The sequence below is a fragment of the Bactrocera neohumeralis genome, unplaced genomic scaffold, assembly GCF_024586455.1.
Source record: "Bactrocera neohumeralis isolate Rockhampton unplaced genomic scaffold, APGP_CSIRO_Bneo_wtdbg2-racon-allhic-juicebox.fasta_v2 cluster10, whole genome shotgun sequence".
Classification (NCBI taxonomy): domain Eukaryota; kingdom Metazoa; phylum Arthropoda; class Insecta; order Diptera; family Tephritidae; genus Bactrocera; species Bactrocera neohumeralis.
In genome coordinates, this window is record NW_026089623.1 from 15296426 (window position 1) to 15314166 (window position 17741).

General features: G+C 33.7%; 1 protein-coding gene across 6 annotated transcripts in view; it reads left to right on the plus strand.

Moving 5' to 3' along the window:
• The window catches only part of LOC126765275 (cAMP-dependent protein kinase catalytic subunit 1), a 79415-nt gene that overhangs the window by 22218 nt on the left and 39456 nt on the right, over nucleotides 1–17741 (plus strand). The window contains exon 2 of one of the 6 annotated variants that reach the window (XM_050482984.1): nucleotides 15827–15931. The exons of the other annotated variants lie outside the window; for them this stretch is intronic. The gene's annotated coding sequence lies outside the window, so the exon portion shown is untranslated. The remainder of the gene's footprint in view (nucleotides 1–15826; nucleotides 15932–17741) is intronic. 6 annotated transcript variants of the gene reach the window in all.

A 17741-nucleotide genomic window follows, 5' to 3' on the forward strand; every position in this document is an offset into this window, starting at 1 on the left:
GGTGATGATGCCAGTTGTAAAAATTCATGTTAGTTACAATTGGGAAATCTTTTTTCAAATTGGGGGTTTTTATACGTACATATGCAAGGTAGTTTTATATATCTACATATATAAAAAATAAAAGATACTTGTGACCATAATATATATTTTCTTTAAGCATATTGCAGTTCCTTTTAATGAAAGTGCTTATATAAATATATGATTTGTAATATATTAGCAAAATATTCAACGAATTGAGGTTTTTTTTCTATAATTATTTTATTAAATTTTAAATTTTACTTTTGGGAATGTAATAAAATAGCAACAGGCATTTTAGAAAGGGAACACATATTTTCAAAAAAAAAAATAAAAAATCATCAATTAAAAATATACAAGGTACGTTCCAAAGTAAACAGGACTTAAAAAATTAACAGAACAAATGGTTTCAATCAATTTATTTTATTCAAAATAGTCTCCTTCTGCTTCAATACAGCTTTTGCACGATCCAAAAGCATGTCGAATGAGTGTTTTAGCTCGTTGGCCGATAAGGCCGTCAATATGCTGGTGCAAGCCTTTTGAATGGCCTATACGTCTGCATAACGTTTCCTTTCAAGGGCCAATGCATTTTTCCGAAAAGGAAGAAGTCCCACTGTGCCATATCACGTGAATACGGGGAGTGGTTAATGGTTAAAATGTGATTGTTTGTCAAATAATCGGTCACAAGCGTCGAATCGAATGTTGGATTCTGACCAATTTTTGGTCGTCAGTCAATTTGTGCGGAACAAACCGTGCACACACCTTTCGTAAGCCCAAATGTTCGGTAAAAAAATCGATGTTTTGGAGATGTTCAATTCCATTTCCATGAATTTTAATGATGATTTCGGCTGAATTTTGATGAATTCACGCACAATTTCGATGTAATTTCCGGTGATCCAATTTTTAAACAAAATTTAGTGTTGGCTCTTTGTTCGAAGCTCATTTTCGTACTGATAACACAAACATACTGACACTTGAAACGTAATAACTTCACTTCCAATCACTGGACAATCGATAAAGATAGTGTATTCTAACGCACCAGTCGACATATAGATGGCGCCACCCGGGGGCGTTAGATTCAAAAAGTCCTGTTTACTTTGGAACGTACCTTGTATGTATTTTATGGGATTTTGGGGAATATTGACCTGATTTTATCAATTAACTATTATCATGCCACATAATGTTCCTTGGGTTTCATTAAGGTAGCTCAGATACAATCACCAATCATATGGAGCAAAGTCAACCGAGGGATAACACAAATATTGTCTTATATATCCAGCATAAAGTCATCTGGAAGTTCGAAAATCTTTATATTAGGTATATGTCGGCTCAGGGAAGTATAGACCCGATTCAACCAATTTTTTATACACAAAAAAACTATTATCAGGAGAGGTTTCTGTCTGAATTTCAATTGTATATTTCACACATTTTTTTTATTTTTTGTTAAAAGTCGACTATAGATACTGAGGTCCACATATTCAATACATAGGGGCTTGAACAGATTTGGTTGGATTTGCACAAATTTTGGTCATAAGGTGGCATACTTTGAAGGAATTGTTAAAAAAAAATTGTGTGTCGTTATATTAATTACTTCTTGATTTGTGTACTGGGAAGTGAAAGAATCAAATATAAAAAATTTCTGTTATATAGAAAGTTGACGTTATCGCACTGTGATATAGGAATATAATATATAGGAAGAATGTAATGTACTAAATTTTGTCGAAATCGGTCGGTCGGTTCCCGAGATATGAAATTTCCCCGGGCGGTGCCACTCCCATCGTCCAATTTCGACACCGACTCCATAAAGTTCTGTCATATTATCTCAGAGGTAAAATTTAATGTCTCGACTATCATCAACTAATATCAACTGTTATGTGTGATTTATCTATATTTTTGATTACAGCAAAATCAACTAAATCTGGGATTTTGTTACGATCACTAGGTCAATATGTCGGCTTAATCGTTTTTTAATGTTCCATCTGGGTGGTTTGTACTAAAGTTTAAAGAAATTGCTTTTTTCGTAAGATGAGTTTCTGACAAAAGCATAAAATCTATATTATTTTCATCAACAAATCTAATAAGCTCCAATTTATGTTGGTTAACATCGTTAGCATTCCATATACATATTTACACTCATTATTTACTTAAAAAAGCTTGAAATATTTGGTTTTGTGATTGGATTTTCTCTTGAATCATATATTACATTGTAAACATAAATTGTGTCATACATTGGTAATGTTGAAAATCATAGTTTCAACGCTTCAATTTGGTTGGTTTTGGGGCAATTGCATTCGTGCAGTGTTGCCTTTCACCACATTTGCATAGCTCCCTTTTGTAGCATTATTTTTAATATTACCCGGTTTTGAAACATCGACTGGGTTGTCAATAGTTTCGTTAAGAGAAATATTTATCATTTGATTACGGCGTTCCTAAATTCCGACAGACAATTTCGTTTTTAAATCTTTATATACAGGGCAACGCCTATAGTTTGCAGTATGATTTCCCCCCAAATTCTGCGATGGAGCAGATATTTTAGGTTGTAAATCGGATGTGTATCAATTTTCTTTAGTTGGGTAGAATTTTGCATCAATTTAATTTTAAACATTGACTGTTCTTCTTCCAGTGCATCTTTAACATCGTCTACCGAAGACTTCTACACCTTATCTAGTAATTATTGTTATTATTTGACAAGTATTTTATAACATCCATGAAACTTTTTTTAGTGTATGTTTGAATTTTTGTTTCATCTATAGACTGCGATCCCCGCTACCAAATTACAATTTTAAATCTTAATTTAGTGCTTAGTTATGGGACTTTAGAAGTTTTCGGGTAATGGCGTATTGTGTGTGTGGCAGTGGTCTATTACGATCATCTACGAACTCCGCATACCAAGTTACATCAAGATATCGGACTGAAAGACGTCTGTCAGTCAGACAGTCACTTGGATTTCAACTTTTCTCGTCATCCATATCATTTATATATACATAACCCTATATCAATCTCGCTTAGTTTTAGGTGATACATACAACTGTTAGGGGAACAAAGCTATTACACTCTGTGGCAACACGTTGCAAGAGTATAAAAATGTTTCATTGCTCGAGTAAGTTCCCATCAAATTTGTTGCTTATTAACTATTATATTTAAGTTTTATCTGGCATAAACACAACCGAAGAAGCTAAATTTAATATATTGAGTTGATGTCAAAAACTCAACCAGAGAATTGTAATTTATTATGTTAGGGATATGAGGCTTGGACCAAAGTTTGGACTGTCTCTATTCATATTCAGCGCTAAATTTATGGTATAAGAAACTTTTTCCACTTGATTTTTTTAAATATCTTACATTTTGCATTAACATTTAACATTGCTTAGGTATACTAAAGAAAGTGTTTCCAAGCAATTTCGTAAATATATAACACTAGAGGACCCGTCCACGTTTCACTGTGGCTGATACATAGATAATACAACTACTACCATCTATATAATTTCTATTAGTTGGATTATAACTATTAGTTAATGAGATATAGCATTTTTGTGAAGCAACTTGTGTTAGTTTACAAAAAAATGGATCATATAGCATTTCGTGTGTTAATAAAGCATTGCTTTCTGGGAAATATACTGTTGAATATGGGCTCAGGGAAATCCACAGTTGAAAAAATATTTCCTAAGGTGGAAACAGGCGGAATGAGCACCGACGACTGACTGAACGAATGATGCTCTAAAGAGGCGAAAGCTCTGTGCAAAGTGGGTGCCTCGCAAGTTCATAATCCAACAAAAACAACGAATAACTGATTCTGAGAAGTGTTTGAGTGTTCTTTAATCGTAATAAAACAGAATTCTTGCGTCGATTTGTAACAATAGAAACATAGCTCCATCAATTCCCGCTGGAGTCCAATCGACAGTCATTCTAGTGGACTCCACATAATGAACCGACTCTCAAGCGTGGAAAGACGAAAAAGTCGGCTGGAAAGGTTATGACAGCAGTCTTTTGGGATGCACGTCAACGACTGGTTACTGAGCCAGTTATAATCTATTTCACTGCGTATTTGGTTGCAGTTATTTTCTACTATTCCAAATACTTAGCAATTGTATTATTTTTGAGGAAGAATCTGTTAAAAAAGGTACGCGTGTATTCAAATGATTCCTACAAACATGAATTTTCAACAAATGCTTATGATTTGAAATATAATTTTTGTATTTATGAGTTGTATTAAATTCTGACATAAAGAAATAAAAGGTAACCTATGTCCTTACCCTGGTTCTAAGCTACTTCCCCACCAATTTTCAACCAAATCGGTTCAGCCGTTCTTGAGTTATAAATGGTGTAACTAACCACAACTTTTTTTTTCATTGGTTTCGGTTTTTACGTGGCGGGTCCCAAACCCAGCGCACAACCCTATGTAGGGGATGTTTCGCCTTTTCACATTAGCTCGCCTTCGAACGGATGTTCTTAGGCTACCCAGAGGATACTTGGTCAAAGACCGGAAGTAGTGAGCTGCTTGAGCCATGTGTAAAAGAATCGTTTCTGGCCGCTCCCAAGTGAATGGCGATCAGAGAACTTTCCTCACTTGCGTGAACTTCTACACATGACCCCCTCAAAATACACAGTCCCCAATGCTATCGTAATGTATAATAAGAATATGGGCGGAACAGACCGTATGGACCGAAACGTTAACGCTTACAGGATTGGAGCTAGAGGGAAGAAGTGGTGGTTCTCAATTTTTACCTGGTTGGTTGATGTCTCCATTCAAAATGCTTGGCTCTTACATAGAAAAGGCGGACACGGGCTAACCCAGCTACAGTTTAGAAGAACCATTGCTAATCACTTTTGTCGTACTTATGGACAAGTCCGAGGACCATGGGGATTTAGACGTCCGGATTCGCAAATTGAGCTTGAGCTAGATATGACCTAATTGGCCATTTCATAGTTAGAAATCGCACCAGGAGACGCTGTGCTGAAGACAACTGCCAGCGATTAATAAACACCAAATGTGTAAAGTGTGACGTAGGTTTGTGTGTGGATTGCTTCTACAACTTTCACTTTAGACCAGTTTGAGTTTTCTTTCTCAACCAAAAATTGATGAATTTTCATACGTTTGTACTTGTTTCGTTTTCTTTTTGTAAACTTTATAATAAAATTGATGAATTAAATCCAACGGAAGTGTTTATTTACATGTTAGTATCAAACATTGTATTACATAACAAACCCGCGACCGTTACATATATGTCACGGGTCGTGCAGACCCCCCCGGATAGGGGTCGAAACTTTTGTTTGTAGTTTTGTGTACATATCAACCCTTGTAGTATCCACACAAAGTTTGGTTCCTCTATCTTTGCTATTTAGCTTTCGCGTTTAATGGGTTAAAATGTAATTTTTTGAACAATTTCGTGATGTATAATAGTAAACATTCCAGTTACTTCGTCAGACCGTTCTTTGAAAAATTAATTTTTTACTATAATTGTTACAATCATCGATTTATTTTTACTTTGAATTCACTATATTATTTACCGTTTTGCTCAGCAATGGTATTAAGGTGGTATTCTGGTCTAGACGCATGGATTTTAGGCATTTTAAAAACTAAGATAAAAAGAAAGAAAAACATTTTTACTATCCATTTTTTTTATATGTTTTTTATTGACATTTTAAAAATAAAAAAAAAAAATATTGCAAGAAAAAAAAACCAAAATTCGTCGAGATACGGGCCCCTCAACCCTTGTAGAGATCTAAAACACAAAACACAAAAAGATTCTTCATTAGTAAGGATGTCGTTATCGGGTTGACCATTTTCAAAAACAAAAAAAAAATAAAATGGCGTCGACTTGAAAAAAAAAATTTTTTGACCGGATTTTTTCGACCTTTTCGAATTTTTTAAAAATACTTCACATCAAAGTTTTTGGAAGACACGATAGAGCATTGTATAAAGAAGATATATACCAAATTTCAAAGGAATCGGTTCAGTAGAACTTGAAATATCATGTCAACCATCTCAAAAAAGTAGTTTCGAGAAAAACGCGTTTAAAGTTTAGGAGACAATTCTAGTGAACACGGACGCCACGTCACAAAATCGGCTGTATTTCCGAAAATAAGTCGAATTTTGAAAAATCCTTCCAAGGTCATATTTTTGAAAGTCTATAAAATATGCAAAAAAAAAATCGATTTTTTCAAAATAATTTCATAGTTTGTTCACCTAACCATTTTTTTAACTCTTAGAACTATTGGAGATACGTATAGAGTTTTATATGTTGAAATATATGTATTAATGAAAGAAGTCCGTTCGCCTGTGCAAGCTTTCACTTTAGTAAAAAGTAAATATGTACATACATACATACATATATTGAAGAAACTTGATAGATGTATATTGTAGGTGAGCAAAATGGGACCACTGTCATTCCCAAAAAATACCGTTAAATTTGTAGAGAAAATCGTAGTAAAGAGGTGTACTTGCGGTTTGAAAATGTGTACAAAGTTGGTTTGGGCTCTTTAATAGCTTTATTTTGCATATCCCAAGTCTACTATAGTTTGGTTAATACAAACCTACACAGCACAAATGTTTTCTAAAATCATTTTATGACATTCTGCATTTTAATCCAAATCTTTTGCCATTTTCGGGCAAGAATTAACTACACGCTCATACAGTTTTTAATTCTTGCAAGCAAAAAAAAAAAATTTGCAGATACCAAAACAAGTAATAGTCCGAACGTGTGAAGAGTGGAGAATATGGTGGGTGCGGTAGCCATTCAAGCTGCAAAAACTTTTGGGGAGTCGTAATCGTAAGATCTGTCATTATCCTGGCGAAACTATTTCGTTCTGTAAGAACATTAGGGATTCATATTCCAAGCTTAGGAATTAATCCAAATTTAATCTTTAAGCAGTCCCTTCAGTTGTCATTCAACAATTTGGCTTCAAAAGTCCTTCCAGGACGAGGTGCACCCTCAAGATCGAAATTGCTAGAACCAATTCATTACATAATAACCGATACCAATCTCTGGATTTCCTGTCATCGAAATTTCATCGTCCTTGTCTGCACCATATAGCAGGACGCGAATAATGAGGGACTTGTAGAGTTTATTCTTTGTTCGTCGCATGAGAACTTTACTTCTCAATTGCCTACTCAGTCCAAAGTGGCACCTGTTGGCAAGGGTTATTCTGTGTTGGAGTTAGAGGCTGATCTTGTTAATGCTGGTTCCAAGATAATATACGACTTCAAAGTTGTGACTGTCAACAGTGACGTGTTTTCCAAGCGCTAATGCACTGACTATTTTTTTGATAACGGGAGATATTTCGTCACACATACATTTCGCTTCCTTCTCTAGTCTGAATAAAGCGGAACTAACGGCGAGGTTGTTGAGGCCATTCATATCAATATCATCGAAGTTCGCCAGTAGCTGCACAGTCATAGAATATTGTACCTTTAGCTCTGCAGCTGGTATTATTTTTTACAGCAATAGGCCGATAGTAGATTTTCTAGGTCTAAAGCCACACGGATCAGATCCAACCAGTTTGTTGACGATGGTCTTCAGTCTTTCACACACTACGCTCGATAATAGCTTATATGCGATATTAATGGGGCGTATCCCACGTTAATTGTCTCAGATTGTGTGATCCTCCACACGGTCGTTTGACGGTCCTGTTCAATCTTTTCCATAATTTCGTCGACTGTTTCAACGAAAGGTCGATCAGAGCAAGGTGCATCTTTCACATCGAAATTTCCAGAACGGAAGGGAGCGAACCATTGTTGTGATACAGTATTGTCTCCGTAAAATTCAAAAATTTCATTGTTGGCTTGCGTGGCATTCTATACAAAAATTTTAAAATATAGCTAATTCCTTCATTATTTTCATTCATTTTTGAACAGCTATAATTTTTTTCAACTTCCCCGAATTTTATTTTTTAGTTAAATGAGGCTTAAAATCTCACCTTTCCAACACTATATGTTAGGGCACAATGTGATAAGTAGCAATGGAGATATATGACTGCAACAAAATCTATTGACAAAATACGAAAATACTACCGACTACCCAATAGAAGGATCTCAGAAGAGCTGCTTTCAAAATTGCACTATGGGCTTGGTACCGCCCATCTTTAAGTGTATTCCTATTTTTCCAGATCTACTCTAATAATTTCAACCAAATTTGGTGCACCACGTTATCCGTACATTTGTACGTTTCGAAATTGGAGAAATCGGACTATAACCACACCTACTTCTCATATCATAATTATAAAGCCATTCATTTTGTAATATATTAATGAGTCGGGCTGCTAAAAATGAATACAATCGATTTGATGCTACCACTAGTCCCCAAATCTATATAAATAAAAATGAATCGCCAAACTGTACTAACTGTACGCTCATAACTTTCATACGACTGAACCAAATTTGATATTTTTTTTTTAATATGTTCGTTCAGGTTCAAGGATGGTTTTTACGGAAAAAATTCGAATAATTGCCGGAAACCCCCTAAAAACAGCCCTTTCCCTTTTCCCATATAAACGAATGAATGTTTGTTTGTTCGTAACGCTAAAAGAACGGCTGAACCAATCTTGATGAAATTTTCAGAGGTTGTTCGTTGTGGATCAAGCAAGGTTTAGAAATAAAAATACCTTATACTTTTCATGAAGAAAAGCCGGAAAGCCACACGGATCAGATCCAACCAGTTTGTTGACGATGGTCTTCAGTCTTTCACACACTACGCTCGATAATAGCTTATATGCGATATTAATGGGGCGTATCCCACGTTAATTGTCTCAGATTGTGTGATCCTCCACACGGTCGTTTGACGGTCCTGTTCAATCTTTTCCATAATTTCGTCGACTGTTTCAACGAAAGGTCGATCAGAGCAAGGTGCATCTTTCACATCGAAATTTCCAGAACGGAAGGGAGCGAACCATTGTTGTGATACAGTATTGTCTCCGTAAAATTCAAAAATTTCATTGTTGGCTTGCGTGGCATTCTATACAAAAATTTTAAAATATAGCTAATTCCTTCATTATTTTCATTCATTTTTGAACAGCAATAATTTTTTTCAACTTCCCCGAATTTTATTTTTTAGTTAAATGAGGCTTAAAATCTCACCTTTCCAACACTATATGTTAGGGCACAATGTGATAAGTAGCAATGGAGATATATGACTGCAACAAAATCTATTGACAAAATACGAAAATACTACCGACTACCCAATAGAAGGATCTCAGAAGAGCTGCTTTCAAAATTGCACTATGGGCTTGGTACCGCCCATCTTTAAGTGTATTCCTATTTTTCCAGATCTACTCTAATAATTTCAACCAAATTTGGTGCACCACGTTATCCGTACATTTGTACGTTTCGAAATTGGAGAAATCGGACTATAACCAAACCTACTTCTCATATCATAATTATAAAGCCATTCATTTTGTAATATATTAATGAGTCGGGCTGCTAAAAATGAATACAATCGATTTGATGCTACCACTAGTCCCCAAATCTATATAAATAAAAATGAATCGCCAAACTGTACTAACTGTACGCTCATAACTTTCATACGACTGAACCAAATTTGATATTTTTTTTTAATATGTTCGTTCAGGTTCAAGGATGGTTTTTACGGAAAAAATTCGAATAATTGCCGGAAACCCCCTAAAAACAGCCCTTTCCTTTTTCCCATATAAACGAATGAATGTTTGTTTGTTCGTAACGCTAAAAGAACGGCTGAACCAATCTTGATGAAATTTTCAGAGGTTGTTCGTTGTGGATCAAGCAAGGTTTAGAAATCAAAATACCTTATACTTTTCATGAAGAAAAGCCGGAAAATTGGATAATTCCAAAAAGTACAAATTTTTTTTCAATTTTGGTTTGTTTTGTATTTCAATATTTTGATTTGTAAATTATTTGAATCGTTCAATTTCGGTAGCTTGCTTTTTTATTCCGGCTATTCAAAAAAAAAATTATTGAAAATTATTCAGTGAAAACTGTATGTGAGTTTCACACAAAGAGGCCCATTGCAGATTGAACTTTGTTACAAAGCAACGTATGACAGCCCAAGGCAAGGCAAGGCAAGAAGTACTTCCAGGATGCGGTGATAAACGTGCGGAATTATGGATCGCGGGCAATCAGCAAGCGATCGTCACGATGTCAGAGGACAACTTTTCAAACAACAGTTGCGATGTTTTGTAAACTTTATCTTAAAGCAACGTATATGTGGTGCTGTTAGATGCTGGATGTACTGTGTTGAGTGGCAAAAGAGAGATTTGCCGCACGCACATATTCTTCTTTGGATGGTGGATGGTGGTTACACCAAATCAAATTGATGAAATCATTTCTGCGGAAATTCCTGATCCAGAGATAGAAGCAGAATTATACGAAACCAATATGGTTCATGTACCTTACGGACATCACAATACCACTTCGATTTGTATGTCTGACAATAAATGTCGGAAACACAAACTAGAAATGATGGATATCCAATGTATCAACGTCGCTCACCAGATGCCAATGGCAGAACATTTAGCATTCAATTTAGAGGCGTGAATATCGAAGTTAACAACACATCGAAGTCGACAACATATGGATCATTCCATATTCGCCACTGTTGTCTAATTCACATTCAAAAGTCATGTCAATGTTGCGATTGCAGTTTGGTGTAATCGATAAAATACGTGTGTAAATACGCCACCAAAGGAAGCAACATGGCGGTTACTGATCTTGAACGATACGGTCGATACGTGAACTGCAATAAAGCGCTTTGTATGATATTTACTTTTGCGATTCATGAACGTTTTGCGACTGTTGTGCGTCTCGCAGTTAATTTGGAGAATGACCAAATAGTCTATTTCAACACAGCGAATACAGTACAGACAGAGAAAACACCCCCAGCAACAATATTAATATTTTCGAGTTTTTTTCTCAACTTTCGTCAGTGAACCGTTTGCGAGAACTTGCTCTATTCGGAAATACCTTGATATTATACATACAATTACAATTACAATTGCTGGAACATGATAATCACTGGAATGAAGTTCGCGTTCGTTTCACTTTTCGCGATCATCAGCCATCAAATTAGCGTCAATTATGGAATACGAACAAAAATGACATTGCCGAAGACATTTTACATCGTATTCGCTAAGAATTGGAAATGGGCAAATTCCGGTTGATACTTCCGGTGGTTTGATATCAATTCCATCTTCCCTTTACCAATTCACCAAAGATGAACTCATCACGAATATTCGGACATTGGACAAATTATCGTAACTACAATTCCTTAAGTGCACGCGCAATGTTAGCTGCCAAAAATACTGATGTTGTTGACTAAAACTGGAAGATTCAAAGTCAAATTCCGGGAGACTTGCGCTCATACAAATTGATCGATCGTGGAATTTCTAAATTCTTTGAATAGGCTTGGTATGCCACCGCATCATTTGCGTCTCAAAGTTGGATCTGTCGTTATTATGTTCCACAATCTTCAGGCGCCGAAACTGTGTAATGGAACCTGACTGATTGGGACGCAGCTATCGAATACAAAGGGGCAGAATGCTTGATTCTACAAATTCCTCTGAGTTCTAACGATTTCCCATTTCAGTTCAAACGTATTTCGTTTCCAGTGTAAATTGCATTTGAGATGACAATCAACAGGACTTAAAGATAGTCGCATAGTGTGAGGCATAAATTTGGAAATGCTATGTTTTTCACACGGCCGTCAACCATCTTTTCTGTATACCGGAACAGAAACCAAAAAATGTTGTTTATCTAGTTGCGTTACATTGAAAAAAAAACAAGAATTAAATGATAAATTTAACTTTCTTTTCATTTCAAAACACATAATTTCACGCAGGACAACGGCGAATTTCACACTTTCAGTTGGTTTTATAACGTATATATCGTTAATATTTATTTTAGCAAAGTTAACGTATATATTGGAAATGAAAAAATTTTACGAGAATTTCCGCAGCTCTTGTAATTCAATTTGTAACTGGAACATCGGAATACAAATTAAATTTTTTAATTGGAATTAGAAATTAAAAATTAAATTTGTAATACCGAAATCTGAATTAAATATAACCATAAATAAATTGTTTGATTAAGATAATTTTGGATTTAAACTTAAATATAAAATTCCAATTTTAAGAAATTTAATTTTTAAAACCAAAGTTTGTTAATTAAAAATTTTTAGTGTATATATAATTTGAGTCAATTATGTTGATTTTGATATGAATGTCACGGAAATGCAGGAACATGTAATAAGGAAACGAAGTGAGTCTACGAAAAAATTAAATGTAATAAGTCTAGGTTATAATATTTTTGATATATAAAATAGGATCAACCGATTTGGCTGAAAATTGGTGGGGAGGTAGCTTAGAACCAGGGTAAGGACGTAGGATACTAATTATCTCTTTATGTTAAAATTCAATACAAATCATAAATACAAAAATTATATTTTAATTCATAAACATTTTATCAAAATTCATGAAAGAATCATTTGAAAATGATTGGTTCACCAAAAATGCTATATCTTCTAATTATATATAATATATAATATACTAATAGTCATAGTCTTAATAATAGAAATCATATAGATAGTATTAGTAGTATTAAATATGTATCAGACACAGTAAAACGTGCACGGGTCCTCTATTAATTTAATAAAATAACGAGTATGATTGTAATTAATCGCATGAATATTGAAGTTTGGTAAACAACTGAAAGTATTTCCCTGGCTTTTTTTCTTGCATATATCAAGTTGGTCCACTGAACCATTTATTTAAGTTTTCTTTGATAATATTAGCCTTTTGCATGGTTCTACAATAAATAATAATCAGGTGGTGTTGTGGAATCCAAGACAGAATTGCTTAGCTGTCAGAATTTCAAACCAATTCTGATTTTCAATGGTGTCACAGAATCTGATTGGATTTTCGTCTTTTCGAACATACGCAATACCAATATTCAAATCAGCTGTTTACTAATGTGACAAAACCTGCAAATGAATACATTTGGAAGCAATCCTATTAAAGGTTTTAATGAGTTCCGAATTAAAGAAAGATTTTAAGAGATAACATTTATCGAATGAATAAAGACGCATTTGGGAGTTAAATTACGTTTATTACGTTTTGTAAATTTAAGGAAGAGACTGCTTTAAAAGCTTCAAAAAATTGAATTTTTTTTCTCTTCTCTCTTAAAAATTATCTAAATATAAAATAAAATATTTCCCCAAAGTTATAGTTGGGAATTCGAAATATTGTCGAAGCTAGAAGGGAAATTGTGACCGAGCGTCTAGCAGATATATGAGCGCTTGGGCAGAAAGCGAAAACTTTGACCCGCGATTCCTCGGTTTTTCAGTTTTACTATTTTTCTTAATTGGCGGGCAGGATAGAAAAAAACTAAACGTCGTATGGAATTGGGGCAAAGTTTATTATCTTTGGCATTAAATTAACTTTTATTTAAACTAAAAAAAAACTAAGAAAAGTTAAGTTTGAACATATGTTAAAGGAAATTTTTTTTAGTCAAAAACCACTTTTTTTAATTTTAAAATTTTCTATTATTTTTTTTTAATTTTCCTATTTTAACTTGAACACAAGTTATTAAAAAATATGAATCTCTTTGAATTTTTTGTTTCCGATGGAAATCGGGACCTGCATCTTGCCCGGCATATATTCACATGCGAAAAGCATCTGGCAATTGCTTCCCAAAGGCAAAATGTAAAAGATTTCGTATAAAAAAATTGCGAATGATGTTTAAATATAAAACTATAAACTCTAGAATTTCGCTTTAATCAATCTTTCTCTCCCAAAAAAAACCTTAAAAAAATCGTTTTTTTTAAGTCTCTAAAGCAGACTCTCCCCTTAAATATGCGCATTTTTTCCAAAACTCAATAATTCGGATATTTCGTGTTTTATTCTTATGTTTTCTCCTATAGAAATAAAGATAAATTAATTCGTAACAATAAAAGAACTTGATTTCTTAACTTACATTTCAAATATGTGTGCGACTATCTTCTTGATTTGTTTCTGACAGCAAAACCGATAAAATTGGTTTCCGTGACACCCAAAATCGATACAAATTCAGTTTCGAATATCAAACCAATAATATCTGAATTCATGACACCTACTGTTTTTTTTTTGATCGGTTTCAATTCTGATTCCGACAACTATCAGATTCCACAATACCTCTGAATATAAATAAATGAAAATTTACGATTTAGTGTAGGTAAGGCCGTAGGGCTTTAAACTTTAGCGTTACAATTTAAATTTTAAAATTTCGGCAAGTAATTTTCATTAACAGTATTTCGCCATTAACACTCTCTTGATATTACTTATTCTTTTTAAAAACTGGTTTTAAGCAAAAACAATACAAGGCTTCTCAAATCATTTTATAATTTTAAATGTGTACAACATATTACTTATCTGCATTATTCAACCGATGTACGCTTCGCTTCCCCACGCTGCAGTCAACTTGGTTACTTACGCTCTGCAGCCTCACCGTTAGGGTAGGTACCGTAGAGAGTACCGAAAATTTCATTTCACGACCACAATTTGGAGTAACGATTGTACCTTGCCAAATATTTTCACTTTTATTGAAAATTCACTTTACGAAGATTGCCACTAAATTCACAAAATTCTACTTCTGTCACGCAAATGTTGGCTTTTATTTTATTGGTTTGAAGAATGAAACGGTTAAATAATATTCAAATCTTAACAATTTACACACATACCACATACTACATAAATATTATTTGTTATTAATTAATAGGTTAAAATATTCGCTTTAGTTTCCTACTTTACCATTTCTATACCCTAAACATGGTATATTAAGTTTGAAACACCCAGAAGGAAACTTCGGAGCTGAGTCGATTTAGCCATGTCCTGTCTGTCTGCCTGTATATACACGTACTAGTCCCTTCTTTTTTGAGATATCAATCTGAAATTTTTTACGCCACCTTTTCTCTATAAATATGAGACCACTCTATACGTAGATACAAACTGTTCGATCAAAATCATGTCCAAATACCATATATAAAACTTTTTATATAACGAAATATCTTCGAAATTTTACATGGATGCTTAGATCGGGCTACCATAGCGTTTAGTCGCTATACAAACTCATTTATCTAAATGCAGTCCTTGAATGGAAAACTTTTGCATAATACGATATATATATAAATGGCTAGGATGACAAGGCAAGTTGAATTCCGTCCAAAAATAGTCGGAAGCAGACTATAATTTTTAAGTTCCTGGATACCGAATATGTAAACCGCAATACCTATGACTGACTTTTTACCGAGAGTATCGGTTATAAAGTATCTTAAAGAAAGTTCGAGGGCATATTTTTCTGGAAATAATAAGACCGTATAAAAATAAGGTATAACACTGGATTCCCTAAATGTGTATGTGATATTTTAATGACATAAAATAGATTTCTTTAAAATCATATAGTCTAGTGTTGTATATTAATCGTGGCGTAGACTTCATAGGAATATATAATGACTTCCGATTATTTTGTTGACATTTTCCTTATTCATCTTCTTTCGCTGAGTTTACATAACATTTGTATATCTTATATGAGTCAATCAGATTAATTTTAATATACATATATCGGATTTCAAAAACGAGTTTTGAATTCTTTCTCAACATTGTTTAATATATATTTTTGCCAAAATCTGAAACTATTGTGACCCTTGCAAATTGCGATAGTATAAAAGGTTCGGTAACACCCAAACTTAGATCTTCCATACTTGTTTTTAATTTGTTTCTCCGTGAATTCATACCTGCATAAACATTTATAAGACCTAGGTAATATTCTGAAGTGCGTATTTATTACGAAAAAATATTAAAACTTCACTTTCAGCTTTCATAATGACTTTTTTGACTGATTTCAAGAAGTGAGTATCCAGGATGAACAAAAGACTGCTATATGGAAAATAGTGACATGTTTACTAGTTGAAGTTCGAAGGTAAGATGTATTTGTTTGTGGTGTATATAGAAAGAGTTGTATACCGATCGTAAGCACTAGCGTCCTTTTTATGTATGGCGGTTAGTGCGAACATAATTGCTGCGTAATAACCAGCCACTGATCATATGCAATTGTTTAATTTTTCGCTACTTTGGTGTGTTTGTATATATATATATATATTTTTTTTTAAATTGAAAAGGTAATTAAATTACAATTACAATGTATATATATATAGCACTACCGGTTAAGCCATCAGCTTAAGTGTTTGTATTATTACATGATTATTTATGGTACACAAAATTGTTAAACTCAGTGAACAATTTACGGCTTATACATACAGTAAGAGCTTTTATGGACAATCCCCCCTCTTGTTACATTCACTCACTTAAATCTTCTACTGGAATTGCAACAGATGTGCTCCAAACTGCAGAAATATTTGCCACTTATTTTGCATCGGCTTCTGCAGATGAACAGTTTTCAAGTGAATACATTTCTGAAAAAAATCGCGTCCTCAAATCGGTAAGCAAGGTGAATAAAATTTCAAAGTCTGCTAGTAGTCTTGAAGAAGAAATTACACTGTTTGAACTGGAAAATAACCTTAAAAATACTAAAGATAATTGTCCTGGACCGGACAGAATCACCTATGCAATGATTAAAAATGCGCCTCTGGTACTAAAAAGTCGTTTAATTAATTTATATAATTTAAACTAGTGTGTTTCCCCACTCTTGGAAAAAATCGAACGTCATTTGTATTCCAAAAAATATGAATAAGAAAGATGAATACAAAAAATAACCGTCCTATCTCTCTTTTATCATGTTTAAGCAAACTGTTGGAAAAAATAATATCAAAACGAATACAATTATTTTTATTTCAAGACAATCTGATAAGGAGAAAACAAACTGCTTTTAAACCTAGGCCAGTCATGGTAGAGGCAATATAATAGGCATAATCTACCTATACCACTTTCTGGTTAGTAATTTATCAACTCGAAATCACTGCTCTGTTATAAGTGTTGATTTTACAAAAGCCTTTGATCGTATAGGTGTTCACTCTATACTCTAATCAACTTGATCAGTGGAAAGTTGGTCAAAAAATCTACAACTATACAAAAGCTTTTTTTTTTTATCAAATGAAACATTTATGGTCAACGTAAACGGATATAAATCAAACTTGAAAAAATTAGAAAACGGAGTACCACAGTCTTCTCCCTTATCGGTGACGTTATTTCTAATCGCATTTAAATTTAAATGCTTTAATGGAAAAAATTAATAACTTATCCCACTAGTTATATGCAGATGACCTCTCAAAAAATATTTTCACTGCATGCATTTTTAAATTACCTGGGAATAAAATATATAACTGCATACAAAACTCAGATAACATCCTGTACATAGACTTCAAGGCTCTAGCTCACTGGAAAAGATACCTAAAAGTTAATTCCACAATCACGGAAATCTTCAAAATGGTTAAGAAGATAGATATAGATTTTTTGAAACTAAAAACTTACAAAGTATTTAGTCCTCCCTGGAAATCTGCAGAATCTCTTTTCATCTCCAGTGGTTTTACCAAAAATAGCTCGAACCCATTTTCTTTAAGGCAACTACATGCTGAGAAAGTGCAAAAATGGAAGCAAAAGAACTGGCTAATTTGGTACTGTGATGGTTCAAAGAAAGTTGAAAACACTTTTGCTATTACAACAGAATCTAAAGAACTAATCAAAAAGGACTTTTGCCTCGCCTCGCAAACTTCATTAAAAAACAACGTGTCTTATGAAAACAAAATTAATGCTCATTGTAAAACTATGCATTA